The sequence below is a fragment of the Peromyscus californicus genome, unplaced genomic scaffold (assembly GCF_007827085.1).
Source record: "Peromyscus californicus insignis strain IS unplaced genomic scaffold, ASM782708v3 Scaffold_5__1_contigs__length_169319896, whole genome shotgun sequence".
NCBI lineage: Eukaryota > Metazoa > Chordata > Mammalia > Rodentia > Cricetidae > Peromyscus > Peromyscus californicus.
Genome location: NW_026294573.1, coordinates 21,935,063 through 21,951,179, shown reverse-complemented (window position 1 = coordinate 21,951,179; position 16,117 = coordinate 21,935,063). Strand labels below are relative to the sequence as shown.

The 16,117-nt window shown below is 43.3% G+C and overlaps 1 protein-coding gene across 2 annotated transcripts in view; it reads left to right on the top strand.

Annotated features, from left to right (window-relative positions):
• Positions 1-3,950: 3,950 nt before the first annotated feature.
• The window catches only part of Eya3 (EYA transcriptional coactivator and phosphatase 3), a 91,795-nt gene continuing 79,628 nt past the window's right edge, over positions 3,951-16,117 (top strand). For both annotated transcript variants that reach the window (XM_052715617.1, XM_052715616.1), the window contains exon 1: positions 3,951-4,081. The gene's annotated coding sequence lies outside the window, so the exon portion shown is untranslated. The remainder of the gene's footprint in view (positions 4,082-16,117) is intronic.

The window sequence follows — 16,117 nt, the reverse complement described above, 5'->3', positions numbered from 1 at the left end:
AGAGGGAAAGTTACACTTTGGGCAGCCTGAATGGCAGAGGCTCCAGAGGTGACTGGTGTTCTTTGGTTTTCTGAAGTAGGGCCTGGCTGTGTAGCCAGGTTGTCTTTGAACTCACCATCCTGCTGCCCCAGCCTCCTGAGTGCTGGGAATACAGGTATGCTTCACTATGCCCAGCTTTGTTTGTTTCTTGCTAGTCATGTGACCTCAAGCAAGTTGTTTAACTTTTCCCTGACACAATGACCTCATCTATAGAGTGAACTCAATTGTGATTTTTTTTTCTTTTCTTTCTTTTTTCCTTTTTTTGATTTTCTGTGTGCACTTGTAAGATTCAAAGTCAAGGCCTATAGTTTTGTTTCATTATTTTGTTTTGTTTTGTTTTTGAGACAAGGTTTCAGCATTGAGACAGGGCTGGCCTCCAACTTGGAACAGTCCTCCTGTCTCTGTCTCCCCAGTCCTCGAATTTCAGGCTTGTGCCACCACAACCTCAAAATGAACAAATAAATACGAAGGACCACTCTGGCTAGAGGTCAGTACATGAGTGGAGGCTAGGCACGCAATCTGAGAGCTGGGAAGGCCTGGCCAACTAGGACCTTGTAGCTGACAGTAAGAAGAAAGTTTTTTATTCTCAAAAGATGCCAAAGGCTGGGTGTGTTGGCGAAATGTCTTTAATCCTAGCATTACAGAGACAGAGTCAGGCAGATCTCTGTGAGTTTGAGGCCAGTCTAGTCTACATAGAGTTCCAGGACAGCCAGGGCTACACAGTGAAACGTGTGTGTGTGTGTGTGTGTGTGTGTGTGTGTGTGTGTGTGTGTGTGTGTGTATTTGTATGTGTATGTATATATACTGCAAAGTCACTGGTGTGTTTGTTTTAATTTTTTTACATTTGTCTATTTATCTGTGTATAGAACATTGTTTTTTACTCACAAATAAGGCACAGGACTGATGTGTATGTACAGTATGTACTCTGGGAATAATATCTGAGGATATCTCGTTGTTTGTGGGCTTCCTCTGGTGGAGCAGTGGTTAAACTTACATGGTTTCATTATCTGTAAAAGCAAAATACAACAAGCAATTAATTTATCCTTTGATTCAACATACATTTATTGGGTGTTTATTATGTGACATATTGTGTTCTAGTGCTAAAATACACCCACAAAAAATTAACATTCAAGTTGGACATGATGGTGCACACCTGTGATTCTAGTATCTTGGAGAAGGAGGCAGGAGAATCACAAGTCAAAGTCCATTCTTGACCACAAATCTAGTTGGAGGTTAGCCTGGGCCATCTTGAAAAAAATACGCCCCTCCAAACCAAAATCCAAGCCCTCATGGAGCTTATATCCTGGTGGGGAGGGAGACAGTAAGCCAAATCCACAAGCCACTTGTTGGACAAATGTCATGAGATAAATTATTAGGGGTAAGAAAGTACAAGGAAGATAATAGTGTTCCCATTTGTCTCAGGATTTTTATCACTGTGAAGAGACACCATGACCATGGCAACTCTTATAAAAGAAAACATTTAATTGGAGCTGGCTTACAGTTTCCAAGGTTTAGTTCATTATCAGCATGGCAAGGAGCATGGCATCGTGCAGGTAGACATGGTGCTGGAGAAGGAAGTGAGAGTTCTACGTGTTGATCTGCAGGGAACAGAAGGAGACTGTGTGCTGCATTGGGTGAAGCTTGAGCATATATGAGACCTTAAAGCCGGTCCCCACAGGGACACACTTCCATCAATAAGGCCACACTTCCTAATAGTGCCACTCTCTATGGGCTAAGCATTCAAACACAGGAATCTATAGGGGCTATACCTATTCAAACCACCACACCATGTAAAGTACAGTGTCAGAGACGGTCTCAGTGAGCAGGCACATTTGAAGGAGATGTAAAGGAGATAAGGTGAGTGACACAGGCGTACGAGGGAAAAGCATTCCAGGCAGAGGGAGTGTGGAAAGCAGACAGTGCCTCAGCCTACCTGCAGGCTGGGAGAACATCAGTGTAGTTTTTGTTTGTTTGTTTGTTTTGGTTTGTTTTTAGTTTTTTTTCCAAGATGTTTTCTCTGTGTAACCCTGGCTGTCCTGGAACTCACTCTGTAGACCAGGCTGGCCTCAAACTCACAGAGATCCACCTGCCTCTGCCTCCCAAAGCTGTGGTTAAAGGTATACACTTTTGCAGAACATTGTTTTAAGGTGTGTTACTCTTATTTATGTTGCATTTGTTTAACTCTGTGAAGCTGTGTTACTGTGCCTGTCTAAAACACCTGATGGTCTAATAAAAACCTGAACAGCCAATAGCAAGGCAGGAGAAAGGATAGGTGGAGCTGGCAGGCAGAGAGGATAAATAGAAGGAAAACTCTGGGAGAAAGGAGAAAAGAAGGAGCCAGAGAAGGAGGAAGATTCCAGGGGCCAGGTACCCAGCTACAGGCAAGCCACAGAGTAAGAATAAGATTTACAGAAGTTAGAGAACAGGAAAAGCTCAGAGTCAAAAGGCAGATGGGATGAGTTAAGTTAAGGAAAGCTGGCTAGATAAGGCTGGGCACTCATAATTAAGAATAAGCCTCCGTGTGTGATTTATCTGGGAGCTGGGTGGTGGGCCCCCCAAAAGAGCAAAACCGAAAAATAAGGATGCACTACCACCACTTAGGGCCAGGGCATCTTAAGTGGATGGATGAGGAGAGGCAGTCCAAGAAGAGATTAGAGGTCTACTTGACAGAGTTAGGTCTTATGGGTCCTGTAGGCAATATAAAAAGGTTTTCACTCTGCGATAGACAGTTATTGGAAAAGCATGTGATCTGATTAAGGCTTTAACAGGAAACTCTTACTTCTGGGATAGGGGGGAGCGCAGAAATAGGACACTCAGAATCACAGACTGATGTGCTTATACCAACACAGGTGGTAAACAGTCAGATTCTGCGAAGACTTGGAAGACAGTGTCTACTGACTGAGCTAATTAGATGTGGTGTGTGAGAAAGAAGGGTTAAGAATCTTACCAAAGTAGTTGCTTAGAAAATTGTTGAAATAGAAGCAGTTAATAAAGGTCTTTTCTTTTTTTTCAAAATATTTATTTATTTATTATGTATACAGTGTTCTGCCTGCATGTATGCCTGCATGCCAGAAGAGGGCACCAGATCTCATTATAGATGGCTGTGAGCCACCATGTGGTTGCTGGGAACTGAACTCAGGACCTCTGGAAGAGCAGCCAGTACTCTTAACTTCTGAGCCATCTCTACAGCCCCAAGGTCTTTTCTTTTTATTTGTATTTAAAAGATAGCTTAAAAAATAATCTTTGTTATTAATATTGTATTTGTAATTTTGGGTCTTTTTTTCTTGAGGGTCTCAGACTGAATACACTGAAGACTCCACAAAACCTGTTTTCAATCCCATTCCTTGCCCTCACTTGAGTTGTATTTTAAAATTAATGAAGCATTAAAAATTGTTCCTGAGGCCGGGGCGGTGGTAACACACACCTTTAATACCAGCACTCGGGAGGCAGAGCCAGGTGGATCTCTGTGAGTTCAAGGCCAGCCTGGTCTACAGAGCGAATCCAGGACAGGCACCAAAAATTCACAGAGAAACCCTGTCTCGAAAAAACAAAAACAAACAAACCAAACCAAAACAAAAAGCTACGGCTGGGCGTGGAGGCACAAGCCTGTAATACCAATCCTCGGGTTAAGGAAGAAGATCGCGAGTTCGAGACCAGCCTGAGCCACGTAATGAGACTTTGTCTTGGTGGGGGAAGGGCAAGTACTTTTCACCAAAGCTGCGGCAGCTGAGCAGCACCAGCATCCTGGGAAGCACTCAGGAGACAACAAGGCGTAGGACCCGGGCAATCAATCAACCATCTCCGCCGGCGAAGTGGGCGGGGCCCAGGCCTTTCCCCGCCCCAAGAGGCGGGACGCGTACTCAGGGTTCGGGCGGAACGAGGTGTTGATTGTGAAGCGACCCCCCCCCCCCGTAAGCCTACTTCCGGTTCCTAGGGATGCACATCCGGGGCACGCTAACACCGCGGTTTCCGCCACTCTGTTGGTTCCAGAGTGGGTCCGTAGCGGTCCCATGTTGTGCTGTGGGGCATCTGCAGCCTTCGGGTGAGTCTCCCGCCGCTGCCAGGGTGTGAGCGCGGCGGCTCGGGTGCAGCCTGCCGGGCGGCGGCCAAAGAGGTCTGCCCCGGTCCTCCTGGGTGGGGGTCCCGTCTCCGGTCCCTTGTCCCTGCCGGTCGCCCCTCGAGCCTTTTCCCTCACGCTGGCCTTGCCCCTTCTCCCCTCAGCGCCTCAGCCCCACCTCCGCCGCCTCTTCTCTGAGCACCTCTTCCGGACCCGTGCGTTAAGAACCCGCTGTTCTTCCACCCGGAGCGTTGGGGTTCAGCTCCGTCCCCCAGCTCTCCTCACCTGTGACCCTTCCCCCCTCCAGGGACTAGTGGATGACAAGAGTGTTTCGCCTGCCTTTGCGGAGCGAGACGAGGGCTTCTTGAAAGCCGCGATCAGGGCCGACTTCTCCTGCCTGGGGCGAGTTTTGCCTTGAGGCGCGAGGTTGCACTGAACCCTTGATCGCTTCCCCAGTTTGAGAACAACAAAGGCGTTCCCAGTTCTCCGCTCTGCTCTTAGTTTTCCGGGCTCTCAGAAGAGCAGCGAACAGGTGGCGGGCTCGCTGTCGGGCTTGTGTGATCTTGTTAATTGACAGGTCTTGAGTACGTCCTGTCCGTTTTGTGTCCTCTGTCCCACGAGAATGGATGTGCACAGCTGAGGCAGAAATGCGGATGCTCCGCACTCTGCATGGCTTTTAAGTTAGAGGACAGTTGTTATGACAGAGGACCGAGTTTGTTGGGAGATTTATAAACTTACTTTTTAAAACGTTTCGTTACTGTTTTCTGCTAGAATTCACTACTGTAACTCAAAATAATTTTCCTTATGAGCCAGACATTACTTCTTAGAATATTCTTATCCTTTTAACTTGTTTTTAGTGTTGCCACCGTAGTTTAGAAACCATCATTTTCTTATTTTGAGATTAAAGACATCTTACATTCTCTGGAGGTTTTTCATCATCTATAATGTGAAAGGATTAGACTTAATAATGGTTAGTGTCCTGGTTCTTAGATTTTGTGATCTAGGGGTACAGGTTTGGTAATCACCCCCCCATCTGTTTTTTTTTGGTGTTTGTGGCATTTCATTGCAACTATCATTTTCTTTTGTGTGTGATCAGAATTAATAATTAAATATGAGCCGGGCGGTGGTGGCGCACGCCTTTAATCCCAGTACTCGGGAGGCAGAGCCGGGCGGATCTCTGTGAGTTCGAGGCCAGCCTGGGCTACCAAGTGAGTTCCAGGAAAGGCGCAAAGCTACACAGAGAAACCCTGTCTCGGAAAACCAAAAAAAAAAAAAAAAAAAAAAATTAAATATGAACAGAACAAATACAGCGTTTACTATTGGTTTCTCTCGGCTGTCCTCCCTCATACACACGTGTGAGAGTGTACCATAGACTGGCTTAGTCCATAATTGGCTGCTCTCTTCACCCATTTTTAGCAAAGAACTTGGGAGCTTGGCCGTGTTAGTCCTAGGTGCCCCAGAGAAAGACCCTCCAGGTTGGTTGTCAGGATTGAAGTGGTGAGGGGTGCCCCCATGAAAGTTTATCTGCCCTCCTGCACCAGCACTGGGAAGGGAGCCTCTGTTGGGCCTGACCCCTCATTGCCCTCCTTGAAAACAACCCCAGTGACCGTGGCTGACTCCAGTGGTTCCTTTGCCTCTACGTTTGAAGAATACTTCCTTTTTATATTTATAATTGGTGTACTGCTTTCAACTTTTCTCATTTTTGAACTTTATATTTCTTTCCTCCCCTCCTTTACTTCTTTCCCTCCTTCCTCTCTTTTTTTGTGGTGTGTGTTGACCCCAGGCTGGCCTGAAACTTGCTATGTAGCTGAGAATGGCCCTGAACTCCTGACCCTCCTGCCTTCACCCTCTAAACTCGGGGATTACAGGCCTGTGCCATCATGCTTGACTGTTTCCTAAACATATTTTCAGTCCAAAGCTAGTGAGATTTTTGTAGTCTATGGCCAAAGGGAATTGAGAGTTCAAATGTACTCCCTTCATTGATACCCAGCTTTAAGAATTAATGATGATTTTTCCAAAGTCTTTTTTTTTTTTTTTTTTAAGTTTGACTGTGTATCAGTGCCTGGTGCCAGAGGAGGCCAGAAGAGGCCAGGAGAGGGAGTCAGATTCCCTGGAACTGTAGTTACAGATGGTTGTGAGCTGCCACATGGGTGCTGTGACTCAAGCCTTGGTCCTCTGAAAGAGCAGCCAGTGTCCTTAACCACTGAATCATCTCTCCAGCCTACCAAGATATTTTTTTTTTTTAAAGAAGTCCTGCACTTACATTCAGAATGATAAGTTTTATTTCTTTGAAAGCTGTAGACTAGTGAGCACAATATAGTATTTGGTGGGCCGTATTGATGGATTTAGGATATTGGAATGAAACTATTTAGGATCAGAAATCTATGCCATGACCAGGCATGGTGGCACATGCCTTTTTAATTTAATCTCAGCACTTGGGAGGCAAAGGCAGGTAGATGTCTGTGTGTTCCAAGCCAGCTGTGTCTCCAAAATAAAAAACAAAACTAATTCTGTAATGTGGATTTGCCTTTGAAAAGGGACTAGAAGATTAAAAATCAATCCCGCCGGGCGGTGGTGGTGCTCGCCTTTAATCCCAGCACTGGGGAGGCAGAGGCAGGCAGATCTCTGTGAGTTCGAGGCCAGCCTGGGCTACAGAGTGAGTTCCAGGAAAGGCGCAAAGCTACACAGAGAAACCCTGTCTCGAAAAACAAAACAAACAAACAAAAAAAGGGACTAGAGAAACAAACTGTTGATGCAGAAGTAGAAGTTAGTTTTTTAAAGTGACACTGTCATGTTGTGATCTAAATTCTACATAGAAGCCCCTAAGTGAAATGAGAGTCTCTGCTCTCACTGGAGCAGCCATGGTCATGCCCCTGGACTTGGGACAGGACACTAATAGACTTTGGAGGTACTGAAGAACCTGCCTTTCTTACTTAGCTGCTGCCTTAGTTAACTGTTCTGTTGCTGTGAAGAGACACCATGACCAAGTCCACTCTTACAAAAGCAAGCATTACGTTGGGGACTTGCTTACAGTTTTATAGAGGGCTAATCCATGATCATCATGGCAGGAAGCAGACAGGAGAGAACGAGCAGACCTTGAGACTGAGCCTGGTCCTTGCCTTTAGAAACCTCAAAGCCCACCCCCAGTGACATACCTCCTCCAACGAGGCCACACCTATTCCAGCAAGACATCTCCCACGGACCAAGCATTTAAACATGTGAGCCTGTGGGGGCCGTTTTCATTCACACCACCACAGCGGCCAACTCTCTAGTCACTCGAGACAGTATGGTTTAAAAGCTCTGAAGAGGAATCACTGTCGGGTTTCTTTTCCTTTTTTTTTTTTTTTTTTTAAATTGAGACAGTTGCTCTGTGTAGCGCTGGCTGTCCTGGAACTTGAGCTGTAGCCCAGGCTGGCCTCCAACTCAGAGACTCCTCTCCCTCTGCCTCCCGGGCCCTGGGATCAGAGGCGTGGGCTGCCGCCGCCGCCGCCGCCGCCGCCGCCGCCGCCGCCGCCGCCGCCGCCGCCACCACCACCACCACCACCACCACCGCCCAGCTTCATTGTTGGTTTTCCATAGCAAGTTCTACCTGAGGTTGGTTTTAGTTTTTAAGCCCTAGAGCTCAATTTAGAAAGCATTTCTGCATGTTTTATATCTACATGTTTTCTGGTTTGGACTTGATTATTTTTGGTTGTTGTTTTTGTTAACTTGTTACTGTACTTTGTCACAAATGCTTTAATTTTTTTCCCTTGTATACTATGATATTTAAAGGATGATGCAATTTTAAATATTTGAGAAGCAAAATCTGTCTCCAGCCTGTCCTTCCTATTATCCTTGGATTTGTGATCGCCTGTGCTACTTCATGACTTCATCCTCTTTCCCCACAAATAAAAGGCTCTCATGAAGCTTACTTTCTAGTAGTTACTTGTCTAAAAGATTTTTGTGTATTACAGGTGACTACATGTTACTGTAGTTTGTGTATCATTTAAATGGAAGGACTGGAGAGATGGCTCATCGGTTAAGAGCACTGACACGCTCTTCTAGAGGACCCAGGTTCAATTCCCAGGTCCTACATGGCAGCTCACAACTGTCTTGTAACTCCAAGATCTGACACCCTCACATAGACATGCATGTGGGCAAAACACCAGTGCGCATAAAGTAAGAATAAATAGATTATTAAAAAATAAATGGAGGAAGACTAGTTCAAATAGAAATATACAGTATAAGGACTGGGTTATTTTTCCATAAAGTCTCCTAAATGGTTTATAACAAAAGGTTGAGTTGTACTTACAGTAAAGTACTAAGAAAAAGAGTTGGACTATATATATATATATATATATATATATATATATATATATATATATATATACACATATATATATACACATATATATATACATATATATATGTATATATATATATTTGTTTTTTTTCTTTTTAAAAAGATTTATTATGTATACAATGTTCTGCTTGCATGCCAGGAGAGGACACCAGTTCTCATTTCAGATGGTTGGGAGCCACCATGTGGTTGCTGGGAATTGAACTTATGACCTCTGTAAGAACAGCCAGTGATTTTAACTGCTGAGCCATCTCTCCAGCCCTGGACTTTATATTCTGATTAACTTAAAATGTAAGTGCACGTTCCTGTTCTGAGTACGTGTCTTAGCTCTAAGACACATTAACTGCTTTACATTAGGGAACATGGCACATGATGGAACACACCCTCTTAGAGCCATCAACCCAAGTCAAAGGTAGCTAGTAGAATGTAGAAGTATTTTATTTACAGTACATTTAAAAATTAGACATTTAAGCTGGGTGGTGAAGGCACGTACCTTTAATCCCAGCACTTGGGGGACAGAGGCAGGCAGCTCTGAGTTCTAGGCCATCTTGTTCTACAGAGCTAGTTCTAGGACAGCCAGGGCTACACAGAGAAACCCTTTCTTGAAAAAGCAACACCCCCCAATATAACCAGAATTTAAAGCATGGGCCTCATAATATTTGTTTTTAATTTTTTTTTGATTATACAAAATCATTTTAAATCACAAGAAATCATAGTTTAAGTCTGATTTTTTTGGGTTGGGGATTTAGCTCAGTGGTAGAGTGCTTGTCTAGCAAGCGCAAGGCCCTGGGTTCGGTCCACAGCTCTGGAAAAAAAAAAAAAGACTTAAAAACATAAAAAAAAAGGTCTGACTTTTTTTTTGAGATGGAGCTCACATATTCCAGACTGGCCTCCAACTCCCTATGTAGATGAGGATGATCTTGACCTCTTGACCTCTTAACCTCCGTGTCTCAAATGCTGGGATTATGGGCCTGTGCCACCATGTGTATCCTAATGGTTTATTTTAAATAAGTTAACAGATCAGTCCAGTACAGATAGTGTTTAATATCTTAAAGATCCTACTACAGATTGTGGTAGATGCACTTTAACTTATTAGTTTGGTAATATTTGTACCAGCTTGATTTTTTTTTTCTTCCAGTAAAATAGTGAGCAGTAATCTTTGTAGTACAGGTCTTCCAATAAATATAAATTGGATGCCTACCGTGTCCATTATAATATTACATATTTAGATTGCTTACATGAATCAGGTGATCTTGTATAGGACCAGCAATTATATTAAACTCTGAATCTCATCTTGTTTATAAATTTCTGGGTTCAATACTTAATATAATTAGAATTAAACTAATTTAAGAGGGACATTGTGCACATTTGTAAGCCTGGTACTTGGGAGGAAGTAGGAATTTTGGTGAGTTTGAGTGAGATTCTATTTCAAAAAAATCAACCCAAACTAAAAATAGAAACTAAACTCCCAGAAAATGAAGAGTTAATTTTTAGACCTAAGAACATGTCTTTTACCTGTGAAAATGGCATATGCTTTTTAAAACTAGATGTGTGATTTCCTACTGCTTGTAAACCATTTGGAGTTTATTGCTTGAGTCTCTAACACAGCTTAATAGAAAGATTTCATTCTTTGTAAGTAGTTTTCATTTGGTGATTTCTTTTACAACTGAACTACAAAAGTCTGTAGTAAAATAGCAAACAAAACAAAATAAAAAGTAAAGGAGGAGGAGGAGGAGGAGGAAAGAAAAGGTGAATTCAGGTCGGTGTGGTGCCTGGTACCTGCAGTCACAGGACTCCGGCCACAGCCGGGATGGGGATTGTGAGTTCCAGCTGAGCCTGGGCTCCACAGCAAGACCTTGTCTTACACAAACAAAACTGCATGGCACTTAGTCAGGCAGTAGTCCATTCTAAATGGTTCATACATTATTTTCGTTCGTTCGTTCGTTTGTTTGTTTTGTTTTTTGTTTTTTTTTTCCCAAGCCAGGGTTTCTCTGTGTAGTTTTGGTGCCTGTCCTGGATCTCACTCTGTAGACCAGGCTGGTCTTGAACTCACAGAGATCCACCTGGCTCTGCCTCCCAGTGCTGGGATTAAAGGCATGCACCACCACCACTGCCCAGCCGGAAGATTTATTTTTAATTATGTGAGTTGTGTGTCTTCGTGTGGGTATATGCACAATATTGCAGGTGCCCTCAGAGGCTAGAGGCATTAGATTCCTGCTGGAGCTGGACTTACAGGCGGTTGTGAGCTGTTGGATTTGGGTGATGGGAACTGAACCAATGCACACTCTATTTTTTTTTTTTTTTTTTTTGGTTTTTCGAGACAGGGTTTCCTGTGTAGCTTTGCGCCTTTCCTGGAACTCACTCTGTAGACCAGGCTGGCCTCAAACTCACAGAGATCCGCCTGGCTCTGCCTCCCAAGTGCTGGGATTAAAGGCGTGTGCCACCACCGCCCGGTCCAATGCACACTCTTAACTGTTGAGTCATCTCTACAGCCCCTGACTAAATGCCAGGAACAAAAATGGCGTCTGTGAAAAGCACCCACCAGGCCTAAACTCTGACTGTCACATGAACTAAGGATCCTTATGCTGGGTCACTGTAAACCAAGCACTTCCACAGCCTCATGACTCAGGGTTCCTGCAGCTGGAATTCCTGCAGCTGGGGGGCCTAATTTGTATTTTGTTTCTGAAGTATTTTTATTAGCATATTTTAATTATACACAAGGCTGGAGAGATGCTTAGCAGTTAAGACAGTGTACTGCTCCCAGGACTTGGGTTCTGTTCCCAGCACCCATACCAAGCAGCAGCTAACTGCCTGTAATTCCAGTTCCAGGGGATCTGACAGCCTTTGTCCTCTCAGGGCACTTGCACACATGTAGTACACAAAAACCTCATGCAGATAGATAGATAGATAGATAGATAGATAGATAGATAGATAGATAGAGAGAGAGAGAGAGAGAGAGAGAAGTAATAAATATAAGTTATACACAGGAATGGCTTTAACTATGACACTTTTATGCATGTATATAAAGCATTTTGATCATGCTCACCCTCTCATTGTTTCTGGTTTTTGAGACAGGGTTTCATGTAGCCCAGACTGGCCTTGAACATCATTTGTAGTTGAGAATGACTATTTTAACTCTTGTTTTTCCTGCCACTATCTCCCAAGAGCTGTGACTGTGTGCACCGATGGTTTACTGAAGCTAAAATAATGGTCCAGTAGGGTTCCCTCTCAATTGTTTTACATAATTGTTTGGCTAAAATCTTTAAATAATCAAGGTAACTTTCAGAGACGCCATTTTTGTTCCTGGCATTTAGTCAGTATGTGACGAAGCTGCTGCATTCTCCCTTTTCTTTATCCCACTCCAGACCTCAGAGCCAAGAGCAGAGGACTGAGGAAACAAAGCGGTTTGCTCAGATGTATGTGGTCACGTTAGGGTTTGCAGTGGTGTGGATCCCATCCATTGTCCCTCTTCATGTTTTGAAATCTTAGAGTGGAAAGGAAGGGTAGATTGCAGCATTTCTGTCCCATCCAAGCCATTAGTGAGGTGAGGTCAGCAGACAGTCAACTTTGTGCTTTTCATCAGTTTTTATCTCTTATTTGTTTAGGTTTTTTTTTTAAGATTTATTTATTTATTATGTATACAGTGTTCTGTCTGCACATATCCCTGCAGGCCAGAAGAGGGCGCCAGATCTCATTACAGATGGTTGTGAGCCACCATGTGGTTGCTGGGAATTGAACTCAGGACCTTTGGAAGAGCAAGCAGTGCTCTTAACCTCTGAGCCATCTCTCCAGCCTTGTTTAGGTTTTTTTGAATGTCATTTTGCTACACATAGGTGGCCTCAAATTCACAGCAGTCTCTGCCTCAGTTTGCTGAAGGTTTCGTGCTATGAATCCAGGCTTGAGGCACCACACCTAGCCAGTTATTACCACTTACCTTGAGCATTTGCTGTGAGTCAGGTACTCACTATTGCACTTCAGTCAGTGCACTTCCGTGGGATCCGCACACATGAGTAGTGAGAACTGGGAGAATGAGAGCTGGAAGGGATGCAGAAGGAAACTCGCCTTCTTCTCAGCGTCCTCTCACTATCTGCCTTTTCAGTTCCGGCCCCTCGTGACTGGCATGTATAGCATACATTTTTACATCACTCAGCTTTTACAATCTTTAGTATTGTCTGGAGACACAGGCAATGTATTGAGAGCTCTGACTTTGAAGATAAACCTGCCTGAACTTGAATTCCAGTTGGTGACTTAGGTATATAACCTCGAGCAGGTTATCTGCTGTGTCTTTAGTTTTCTCTGTAGAATGGTGATGATGATTGAAAATGGCTCTTGTGTTACAGGCATAATGGAAAAATGAAAATAGTGTATAAAGGTACTTGGAACACTGCACGATCCATAAAAAGCATTCCATAAATGTTAGCTATTAGTACAGTGAGCTCATATTTGGATCTCCTGGGAATATTTGTGACTGTGGTGAGTTTTGTATATATGCTGAATAAAAACATTGTGATTGGCATGTAATGATGTTAAATTGTCCAGAAGTTTGAAAACATCCTTTCTTGAAGATTTGTGTAGAAAGGTCTTGTGTGGAGTTTTAGAATCAAAGCCATGTGACAAAGATAAGCAGATCTGCAGGCCCAGCTTATCTAATCTGTCATAGTAATTTCTTACTCTTTGGACCTTACTTCTAAGGCTAAAGTCTTAGTTCAAAGATTTTATTTTTAACTTAAATTTTGTAATGAATGTGTATGTGTATGGGTATGTGCATGTGGGTACCATTGCCTGAGGAGACCAGAAGAGGGCGTCGGACCCCTTGGAATTGGTTTACAAGCAGCTGTGAGCCATCTCATGGGAGCTGGAAATTGAACTCAGGTCCTCTGAAAGAGCAGTATGAGCTCTAAATTGCTTCTGTAGTCCTTCAAAGGAACTGTTACTCATGTCATGCACATGAAGTAACTGAGATCTAGCAGGCCTTATCTAAGGTTTCATGGTTAGTGTCAGAGCTGCTAAATTGGACTTCTGTAGCCGGTCCCAAAGTGTACGCCCCCAAATCTTATGCTTGCCAGCCCTGCCTCGTACAGAGGTCAGCTTTGTTGAGAGGTACACAAAGTGAAGACCCCTTCAGTGCTCTCACTCTGTAAGCTGAAGTGACAGTACGTCAGTCAGAGTGATGGGTTTTGTTTGTAGATCGTTGACGTAGTAATGCATTTGGAGAATAAAAATTAATAAACCCGGATGTAGGTTTCTCAGTTCTTTCAGCAGTTAGAGTACATACTTTTGAAAAACTTAGTTTTGATCATATAGTAGATGGTTAATGCTGTTCAAATACCGGAGCCCTGGCTGACATGTAGATCAGATAAATAGACACATAGAATGTTAGAAAATGTGTGAAATGAAATGTATTTTTCTTATATAACTAGAAGCAATGCATTTTTAGAATATTCATGCCAGAGCGTAATATTATGTGTCCAATTGCAACTCCTACTGACAAAATGTAACTTTCTGAGAACTGTTAAGGTTGCAGTTTAAAGGATAAAGGAGTTTGGGGTTCTTGGAGTCTTGAAAATCAGAGAAATTCTAAAACTGATTGACAAGCTGAAAACTCAGGAGAGGTCTTAAGGCGTGTTAGAAGGAATGGAGTTGTTGGGTTTAGTTGTTACTAAACTTGTGTTTTCTCCTCATGTATATGTGTAGTATGCTTGTATGTGTGTATGTGTGTGCATGTGTTTGTGGTTTTTTTTTTTAATGATTTTGGTGTTTTGCCTGTATGTTTGTGTGTGTGAGGGTATCAGTCCCCTGGAACTGGAGTTAATAGACAATTGTGAGCTGCTATGTGGGTGCTGGGAATTGAACCCAGGTCCTCTGGACGAGCAGCCAGTGTTTTTAACCACTGAGCCATCTCTTCAGCCCCTAGAGACAGCTTTTGTTTTGTTTTGCTTTGCTTTGTTTTGAAACAAGGTTTCTCTGTGTAGCATTCTTAAAAGAACATTCTTTTTTTTATATTATTTTATAATTAACTTAATTTCACATATCAGCCATGGATTATTCCCTCGTCCTCCCTCCTCCCACCCCCATTCCTTCCCCCCAACCCACCCCACCTCCCACCTCCTCCAAGGCAAGATCTCCCCTGGGGAGTCAGCCCAGCCTGGCAGACTCAGCTAAGGCAGGCCCAGTCCCCGTCTCCCTACACCAACATTCTTAAAAGACATGAAAGGCTCTGCCCATGGCAGGCAGGCATCTCTTTCCCTGCAGTCTAGTTACTGTATAGCCTTTCGTGAGTAAAGATGAAATCGTGCCATTCTCTTGCTTGACCCTTGTCGCTTTCCCAGAAGCCGTACCAGTATTACCAGTCATTAACTTGCTAGCACTAGTCCTGGAATAGGAGACCAGCTAAATCCCACATGATTTTTGTGATGTTTAGAAAAGAAATTCATATCCAGAAAGCAAACTTGCCTTCAAACATTGCCTAACTGCCCTCTCCTCCCTCCCACTTTCTTCGTATTTTCTTTCCTCCTTTTCTTGATGGTAGGGTCCTACTGTGGAGTCCTCATCTAACTGGAATTTGTAATCCTCCTGCCTTTGCTGCCTTGGTGCTGAGATTAGGGGCATGTGGTGTTCATCTTGTAGTCAGTAGAGGTAAATAACTAGAACCTGTATACCTCATCTACTTCCTCTACTCCGAGGAAAACTGGTTAGACTTAGAACCTAGATTTATCAGTCATCTTTGGAAATTAATATTGTGAAAGAGGCAGCCATGACTTGTTCTCTATCTGGTGGCACTGTTTTGGGAGGCTGGAAAACGTTAGGGGTGGGGCTTAACTAGAAGTGGCCTTTGAAGTTTATAGCCCCTAGTTCCAGTGTTAAAAAATTAAACAATTAGGCCAGGTGGTGGCGTTGCAAGCCTTTAATCCCAGCACTTGGGAGGCAGAGCCAGGTGGATCTCTGTGGGTTCAAGGCCAGCCTGGTCTACAGAGCGAGCTCCAGGACAGGCACCAAAACTACACAGAGAAAGAAATCCTGTCTCGAAAAACCAAAAAAAGGGTGTTGGGGATTTAGCTCAGTAGTAGAGTGCTTGCCTAGCAAGCGCAAGGCCCTGGGTTCGGTCCTCAGCTCTGGAAAAAAAAAAAAAAGAAAGAAAGAAAGAGAGAAAAAGAAAAGAAAATTAAACAACTAAGTCAGATGTAATCCCTGCACTTGGGAGGCTGAGGCAAGAGGATCAGGAGTTCAAGGCCACCCTTAGCTATTTGAGACTCTTAATTTTTTTTTTCTTTTTTTTCGAGACAGCATTTCTCTGTAGCTTTGGAGCCTGTCCTGGAACTCAAGTTATAGACCAGGCTGGCCTCGAACTCACAGAGATCGCCTGTCTCTGCCTCCTGATTTCGGATTTTTTTTTTTTTTAAACAATCACCGCCCAGCTAAAAAAAAATTTTTTTAAACAGTTACATGTTTAGTAAGTGCTTTTATAGAAAAGCATACTTTTCTGGAAATGCCACAAAATGCCTCCAAGAGAGTCAAGTAAATCTCTCAAAGCTCAAAAAGAAAAATATGAATTTCAATTAACATAAAAAACATGGTCTTCAGTTTTTAGTCAAAAAGTTGCCTAAAGTTGGTAAATGGTAAAGATCAATAAGGAACTTTTACATCTTCCAGGTATAAATCTAGCAGTAAATACAGTAAATATT